The 9,371-nt window shown below is 41.5% G+C and overlaps 1 non-coding gene across 1 annotated transcript; it reads right to left on the minus strand.

Annotated features, from left to right (window-relative positions):
* Window positions 1-5,568: 5,568 nt before the first annotated feature.
* On the minus strand, window positions 5,569-5,641 carry Trnav-uac (transfer RNA valine (anticodon UAC)). Its single transcript has one exon. It is a non-coding gene; the product is annotated as a tRNA-Val (tRNA).
* Window positions 5,642-9,371: the final 3,730 nt, after the last annotated feature.

Genomic DNA, 9,371 nt, shown 5'->3' on the forward strand with positions numbered 1-9,371 from the left:
GTCGGCCGTGCCGTTTCGAAGGAAGCATTCTGACATTTGCCTGAAACGATTTAGGGAAATCACGCAAAACCTAAATAAGGATGGTCGGACACGGGTTTGAACAGTCGTCCTCTCGAATGCGAGTCCAGTGTGCTAACCACTGCGCCACCTCGCCCGATCCCACATCTGAGGGTAATCTTTGTTAACTGCGTATCATATTTACGTTCCAGTTTAGTTCGTTGCTCAGTGTGACGACTAACTGCAACCGCGACAGCCAGGGACCCCACTAGAGATACAACTTCACAATTGTTCGCAGCACTTTTCGATAGGTGCACCATGGAATGTTCAGCTGTCGTGACACAGATCGTGCAATTCTTGAAGATCGCAGATTACGTCCAGCGTTCTCAGCCATGGCAACAGTAACAGTAACGTCTTCAACAATTTGTTGCGTATTTGGCCGTCGGCCTCTCCCAGGAGCTGTTCTCAAACCGACAGTTCATTCCAACTTCCCAACAATGCTCTTGAACCCCAGTACGGAAAGATGTCCCCTCCGCATTCGTTTAACGCGTCGACACTTGCTAAGAGCACCTTCACTACAGCTGTTGTTTTGATAAAACAGCTTTACGTGTAAAGCACTGCACGCCTCCCAGATCCATGATGACTGTTTACGACAGTAATGCACATTGGTGCTTGTGTTTCAATCCTACGTTGCTGTAGCGGTACCGGCACCTAACGGCAAGTCGTGACACTAACTCTAATAACAACGCAAATCCTGCAGTGCACAGTCTGGACATCGTTTATATAAAGTAGGGTGCCCATACGGTAGTTAGGTTTCCGTCTATACTGGCTCAAGTAGCGAAATTTTAGTGATAGCCACCCTGTACTTGAACATTTAAGTAGCGCGCCGGGGCTTGCAACTTGATATGAGGCATTGCTGGAGGAGCTGGTTATTATCGCCAGCACGGACACGAGGCATTCAGTGTGTACTGTGTGTCGGGAACCACGTGAGCATCTGAACAATGCCGTACCGCAAAGTAAATCGCGTTGTGCGGAAAATGGTTACGTTTCCAATATCGTTTTAGTGCAGTGTGGTCTGAATATGGCGAAAAATTGAACGAATGTGTTTTTGTGGAAGTGTGCTACATACGCTAACGAATGCAACCTGTTGTTTATTCTCACTTCTCAGTGTTAAAGTACATGCGAGCATAAATTATTATCAAGGAGAAGGGATCGCTTGGTAGGACATATTCTGAGGCATCAAGGGATCACCAATTTGGTATTGGAGGGCAGCGTGGAGGGTAAAAATCGTAGAGGGAGACCAAGAGATGAATACACTAAACAGATTCAGAAGGATGTAGGTTGCAGTAGGTACTGGGAGATGAAGAAGCTAGCGCAGAGTAGAGCAGCATGGAGAGCTGCATCAAACCAGTCTCTGGACTGAAGACCACAACAACAACAACAACATTTGGCAACTCGGTCTGGGGTCTTGCCAGTCCAACACAAATTCGCCGTCTACAAGTTTTACAAAATATGGCACTCAGATGGATATTTCGTGCCAGCCGCTATACTCGCTTCGTTGACTTGCACGCTGCCCTCCATATGGATACAGTACTTGAAGCAGTTCTCAAACGGACGACGACCCTGCACGACAAAATACACACTTTGCGTAACTCGGTGTACGAAGGATTTTTCAGATTATACGCGAGCGTATATTCGAGTTTGTGGTACGTTATTTGGAGCTAGCCGTACCACTTACGTGGCTGACGCTTTCAGTTACGATCTGATGCCGTGTGGACAGTGAATGGTTGCAGACTATGTACCGTCAAAAGATGAGTTACTATATAAATTATGTCGTGCTGTGGTTGCACCTGAGTGAACACGACAAATGCACCAGCCAAGTTGTATTTCGCAATGCATGTACTGGTATGGGGAAAGAGGTCAAATATTATAGCAAAAACAGTACCGCTATGCATGTACTGGTATAGGGAAAGAGGTCAAATATTATAGCAAAAACAGTACCGCTATACGGAAAAGTGGGAGAGGCCATAACACGCCTACATTTAGACACGTATCACTGGAATTCCAAGTACTCATGCTTGAAAACTAATGTATTTCAGTCGTACTGCTTTGTTAAACAAACATTAAAAAAAAAAAAAAAAAGGAATCGTGTGACTAAGGTCGGACGTTGGTACAAGCCCTTTATTCACCGAGTCAGATATGGGAAACCGCCTAAAAACCACATTCAGGCAGACTAGCCCTCGTCGTTAATCAGCGCGCCTCCCAGAATTTCGGAAGAGGGGTGCTAAATGCGTGCGGCTATCCGTTTGGGTCAAGCGTTATCTTACCCAATAGTCTTATTTTGACCATAATACCACGTAAGAGACCACATGACAAGAATTGTTCGGAAAGGTTTCCAGTGCTTAAAATTAACTTTGAACTGTCTATTATTCACTTTTTTCAAAAATCATATTGTGTTCAATGCTATTCATATGTTAAGCACTGTACAACAGCGACATACATTTGTCTTTTAGCAGCCGTGTTCTAGCCCAGCTCCTGCTTCCTTTGCCTCTGGGAGATTTGTTTTTGTATAGCTATGAGTTCATTGTATCCTGATTCTAGATTTACATGTAAATGCTTAACATTGTTAATTTCGTTAGTCTGTCTTCTGTTTCATAGCGGAACAGCAATTGTAGGATATGGGCCATTATCCACTGCTGATCTGTATTTGACAGTAAGACGATGTTTTCTTTGTTGCAGGTGAGTTACCTCTTTCCGATCATGTGGCGTGTGCTTTGCTGCCAACTGCTGTAAGTGATCCATCTACATAATTATATTCTCATATTAGGCATAAATACTATCGCACGTCACTGCTCAACATGCTAATTTCACTTGTGACTAATTTATAGCAGTTATTACATGCTTGTCACCCATCTTGGGTTCAAAAAGCGAATGAACGTAAAGTCATCAGGATGTCCATACAGGCACATGTCATAATTTCCTGTGTCGACGTATCTCGTTTTGTGTCTTGTGGAATGTACAGTGTAAAACGATCAGGATTGTTTAAATAAACGTTGCAGTAAACTTTGCGTCGCAAGTCGTTATTGGAATACAGTATTTTGTTTGATTTGCTTCTGTAAGTGTCATGGTACACGTTTATCTCAGTTCAATCCCTCACCTAGCACTGAACGCACTTTTGTACAGGATTTCTACAGCTGATCTGTTGTACAGCATTTTTTTCACAGCTCTAGTATCGAATATTCGCAACTATAAATTCTTAAACTACAGCAAGGCCCACAACTTAACTACGAAGTAAACGTTCGTAAGAGTTTACTAGAAGTAGCCCTGATTTAAACTCTGTCAAGTAATATGAAAGACTGTTGACAACGTACTCAGTCGTGTGTTATTAAAAGTATCTGAGCTTAAAACTCTTATGCCAAGTACACTGTCTGGCGTTAACACACATAAGAAAACTACCTGTGGAAATGTTTTATGACAGCCTAACAACACCAACTAAGCAAAAACAAGAACAAAAAAAATCTTAAAAGAAAATCAAGATGTGTCTAAAAGTAAGAAAATGGAACATAGACGAGAAACATTTGACACAGCTTTTAATGATACTCTAAATCATGTACAGCAGCTAAGATATTCATACGTTAGCGACGTAAGGAGACCACAGAGTGAAATTCCACCGCACAGATATCCTCTAATAGTCTTTAAAATTCCAAGTTAATCATTTAACTTTAAATTGTCAGTCGGCACCTCATTTTCTGTACATGATTTCGAGCGTAATTCAAAGGTGCTTCAAGTGTTTCTCTAATCTAGTTTATTTCTTACTTTAAGACAAGTCATTTCACAAAAATACTTGACCGTTTTTATTTTCATATATTTTTCAAGTTCAGAAAGCACGAAATACGATATATTTAAATGACTATCGGTTTTCCATTATTATTGAGTACACAGATAAAGAGAAAGCAGAAGTTTCAAATTATTCTGTGATTTGATATTTTCTGACACAGGTTTGCGAAATATTTCAATTTTCGCTCAAATCAGTGATTAAGTTTTTCTTAACTACCACGATTCCCTTCAAGCAATTAAACCCTTTTTTCTCAGAACTAGATCTTACACTTTTCAGTTTGAGACCCTTTTTGACAATTTCTCACTCTTTGTTTGGCCGTGGAAGTTGGACAAATATCCATTGTACGACTCTAGTTTTCGCCCCGCTCAAACATTTGACCAAAAATTAGGTAGAGCAGTATTATTGCTGCAAAGAATGACTGATTAGCAAGGCATCTTCTGCGAAAAAGTTCTTACACCCAAGAAAGATTACATAATTGCCACAGCTCTCATATATCTAGGATTTCCCCTGTTTGTTACATCTTAAAATTGCTTCCTCGCTGTATGAGAGAAGTCACTCAGTGGCTTTTATGGTAGATTCACATTCGTCCTATTATTCTTTTATAGGTATTCCGTTCTTTCTCTAAATCTGTTTGTCATATACTCGTGCTTCTTCTCTTCCCTTTTATGTGAGTGGCTAACTTTTTCAGTGGAGTGAGTAAACTCAGACTGAAGGTTGGTTTGAACACCATAATGTTTTACTAGGTGCAAGTTGATGTGATAGATGAAGTAAGATATACATGCAAATGGGCCCAGTATCTAACATACGTTAATTAATCACCCTCCAAACTAAAAAATTAGGAATCCAATGCCTACTAAATGAAACAAGAATTACAATTACTTTGATTTATTATGTTAAAGTTATTCGGAAAACCGATGGCAAGCAATGGCAGTATTGTTGCAATAAATTATTAGACACTGACCATTGAAAGAAACGTTGGTGGCCTGTTTCAAAAACCAGCCTAGTCTTTTTTCAGGTCATGTAGGGAAGCCGTGGGACTAGTTTATCAAGAAGGTCGGAGACTCACTTAAATGAAATCACCGACTCTCGAATACGACTTCAGTGTCTCAATCGATGCTTTACATAGCTCGGCAAACTACTGATAAACTTGACTCATAAGTGTGAAGATATAGCAGTGTGAAAGAGATGTTATTGACAAATCAAATTATAGACGGGTTGAAAATTTTGAGTTGTACCTACATAAGTATCCAATAAAAGAAGCATGATTCGAGGCAGTATTGGTTGCTTGTGTATTGACGTGGTGAAAAGACCAAGAAAATCAAGATACAATACAGAGCAGGGTGTTCAAATCATTCCGATCATCCACATTCACGGTTTTCGGAACTTCACTGAATCATAGTAGTCGAATGCAGGGACAGGTCCTTTAAGAAAGGCCAGTGCCAGTTTCCTTCTACTTGTTCAATTTGAACTTCTGCTTTGTTGTCTGCAGGAAGTCAAACCGCCCTAACTTACTTTCTTACTTACTTCTTTCCTTCGACTAGGTGTATAGTTAAATTTAAGTTATTGCGTAACTTATCCTTTCCTAGCGTGATGTACAATTTCAGGAATTTTGGGTGGAATTCCTTGTTGAATTGATGAAAATAAAATGATTGTGGATGGCTGTACTACTATCGTTTCGTTGCAGCCAAGTTTACTTAGCTACTGCACGTAATTTAGTATACGTTAAAATTTTTTGGTTCCGCCCGGGATCGAACCGGGGACCTTCTGCGTGTAAAGCAGACGTGATAACCGCTACACCACGAAACCACGGTGGAGTGAGGTGCTTAACTATATGTGTACTAGAGCACTAGACGGTTCGAATAAGTTATGGCTATCTATTGTGTGATATTTTGTGTTGGATATTGAGTTTTGTCTATTACATGCGAAACGAATTGAAATATGTACTTGAAGACTGTTTCAGACAATAAAAGCAGCTTAAATGAAATGTATTAACATTCGTTGCTCATCAGTAATCATCATATTTCACATTATTTTACCATTTTAGTGCGTACGTGCGACTGGTGACGTTATCATTTTGTTCAAGGTCAAGGAAAAAGACAGCAACAAAACGCGCAACGGATGGCCACCCACTAAATTTGTTCTGCTGTTCGTTTCTCTCCTTTACCATTTCCTCCCATAATTTCCACCTTTTGCCTCTTGAGTACGAATGTTGGGGAGCTAAATTATAGCCTGAGTATTAAGTAGGTGAGATGCTAAGAATAGCCGTAGCTAATGTCTTTGGCTTAGCTTCCAGACGTGCCCTGTAACCATACTTGTTCAGTGTTCCTTGAGCAGGTAATGCGCTGCCACATATTGTGTGACGCAGGTGAAGATCGTGTTTTTATCTGAGTATTATGAAGTATGTCGAAATAAAGGGATACAAAGAAACAGTTGCCTATTGGAGGACACATGGCCGCCGCCAGCAGTTCATTTCATTTACCTCCGTAACAACAGCAATTACGGCGCGACTTTCTTATGTTCCTGCCTTTCAGTTGGTATTATTTTTATTCGTAAGGATGCTGTAAATAGTGTGGATCTTCGTGACTGTTCCTTTAACACTAGAATGGCGGGTTTTCTGACATTCCTAAAGTGGCGAAAAGGGTTAAGTTTAACCCTACATAAATTATTTTCATGTCTGACTTAAACAAGAAATTAATTTCATTGTACGTTAATCCCTATCTTTTTGCAAGTTATAAAATTATAATTTAGCGTGATAATTAATACATTACTTATTTTAACAAGAAAATTTCATTCCGATTTGTAGTTAGCCATGCTAAGAAGTCTGATTTGTTAACTACGTGCCAAACCTTCTAAACACATTTAGGATATACGGTTCATATCATATTCGCGTGTGTTTTACTCCAGTCATTGGAGTCTGCTAGGCGCGCTAAACACAGGTAATTTCTATTTTACGTGCACATTTTCCACACACGACTCTCTCTGGTCTTGTTGACTTTGTAGAGGCTGATTTGCCACTTCTTCTGATTCCTAGATGATTTTGGGCACGTATCCTCTTCTTTTTTTCTGGTCTTCTTCCTGCCCTTTTGTTCGCTTGAATTTATTCGCCAGCTGGAGTATGACTTCTTCCTTTCCATCTTCTTGTTCGTTACTGTTTTGCAGAGGACCCACGCATTTATTGCGCCACGTCCAAGATGTAGAAGAATCTCTTAGATGCTGCTGGTGTTATGGTTGAAGTTTCGTAGTTGTGCACCAAATGAAGATCTGCAAATCTCGCTTACGTTTATGTGCTCTCTGAATTGGATAGAAAAAGGCAGATTAATGGACTCTAAAAGAAATTGGAATTTATAGCGCCTCCAAAGAACAACCACAATACATACTGAATGAACAAACAACCCTCAGTAATAAAAATAATAATTACGAGAAACGTTCCTATAATTATATGTTCAGAAACCAATACCTGCAGATATGTATCGCAATCTGTCCTCATCTATCACGTAGAAGTAGACGCTACAGGCTAAAACATCCTTCAGCACTTCTTCGCAGTGAATCACGCACTCGTTCAGGTGCACATGACTCCATTCGAATTTCGTCACAGGTGTTGTTCACACGCTTCTGTAACGTCTGCTCCGTGGTACATAAACCACATCGTCGTCTTTCTGCAAGGTCAACAACCTCAATGTACAGAGCTATTCGTGCCATGAGTCTTTTGCTATTCGTTGTGACAATGTGCAAACGTACCGAACTTGTGACCCATGCATGCGACGCAATCCGAATGGAGCCAGGTGTTTTTGAAAGACTGCATGATTCACTGCGAAGAACATCTGAAGGATGTTCTGGTACGCATGGTAGCCACACACAGCACTGCCTGTAGCGTCTACTTCCCTGTAGCGTCTACTTCTACGTGACAAGCAGATGACATGAGCCGTTGGTTGCCAGACATGTAATTATAGGAGATTTTCTTCTAGTTTTCACCCATACTATCTGCAATAGGAATATGTGTCACTCTTTTTAAACAGCTTGTATTGCTACCTCCTATGTGTATCTCGCGTAAAGTCCTTGGAAGTAAAATTAGAGAGATTGTAGCTGATCTGGACACTTATCAACAACAATTCTTCCCGCGCACCCCCAGCGACTGAAGTAGGAAAGTGAGGAATAACAATTTTACGCAAAGTACCCTCCGCCACACGACATTTGGTGGCTTGCGGAGTACATTTAGATGTACAGGGTTAATCACATAAACTTGCACAACAAGTATCGAGGAAATGGAAAGTGCTGTTCATATGCGGTTTTCACAGAATGACTGGTAGTCAGGGGCTCGTATTATTAGGCAGTCAACAAACTTGGTAAGCGTCCTTTTTGCGCAAACATACACTTTTTTAAACGAAACGATGCCTATTGGCATTAACATACTAAAACTAGACTAAATTAGAATGTCAGTGGTGTTTGTTGCAGGACTCTAGTGCGAGTCGTCTACGAGATGTATTTTGAAAAGTTTCCACACAGGCACTCGTACAGCACCTGTGGTAGTCCATACTAAAGAATAACACAGTTGCATACGTTAGTTAAAAAAATTCTGACCATAACGAGACAATCGATCAAATGTCTACAGGCGTCTAATCCGGGGAGCGGGCCGGCCAAGGTGCAAGTCCTCTGCTTCCTATACAACAATTTGAAAACAATTTGTGAAGACGTCTTGTAGTACTTCGTGCACTTAGGGCTAGACAGCCATCATGTTGGTGCCACAGGTTCCTCCTAGTCTGCAGAGGAACGTCTTCTAGCATCCGTGGAAGATGGTCTGTCAGGAGGCTGTGATGCTTGTGCGCGTTCACTGATCTGCCTATGAGAAACGGCGTATGAACTGACGGTTCACTATCCCACACCACACGTTTACATCCCTTGGACGCTGATGTTCCACGTGACGAAGCCAGTGGGGATTGTCAACAGATCAATAGCGCTTGTTTACCTGGCCATGATTGGTAAATGTCGCTTCATCACTAAACAAGATACGTGCTACCTCTAGAACATCCTGTCTTATATGCCCATGTACAGAAGTTAACAAGGTTCTCATAATAGTCTCCATTAATCACTCAATGGAGTCAGAGTGACACGGATGTAACCCTTGTCGATGGAGAATGTGTAGGATACTTGCCTGACTAATGCAACTTCTAGCCGGCCGCTGTAGCCGAGCGGTTCTAGGCGCTTCAGTCTGGAACCGCGCTCCTGCTACGGTCGCACGTTCGAATCCGGCCTCGGTTCAAATGGCTCTGAGCACTATGGGACTTAACATCTGAGGTCATCAGTCCCCTAGAACTTAGAACTACTTAAACCTAAGTAACCCAAGGACATCACACACTTCCATGCCCGAGGCAGGATTCGAACCTGCGACCGTGGAGGTCGCGCGGTTCCAGACTGAAGCGCCTAGAAGCGCTCGGCTACTGCGGCCGGCAATCCTGCCTCGGGTATGCATGTGTGTGACGTCCTTAGGTTAGTTAGGTTTAAGTAGTTCAAAGTCTAGGGGATTGATGACCTCAGATGT

The sequence above is a fragment of the Schistocerca serialis genome, chromosome 5 (genome assembly GCF_023864345.2).
Source record: "Schistocerca serialis cubense isolate TAMUIC-IGC-003099 chromosome 5, iqSchSeri2.2, whole genome shotgun sequence".
Classification (NCBI taxonomy): Eukaryota; Metazoa; Arthropoda; class Insecta; order Orthoptera; family Acrididae; genus Schistocerca; species Schistocerca serialis.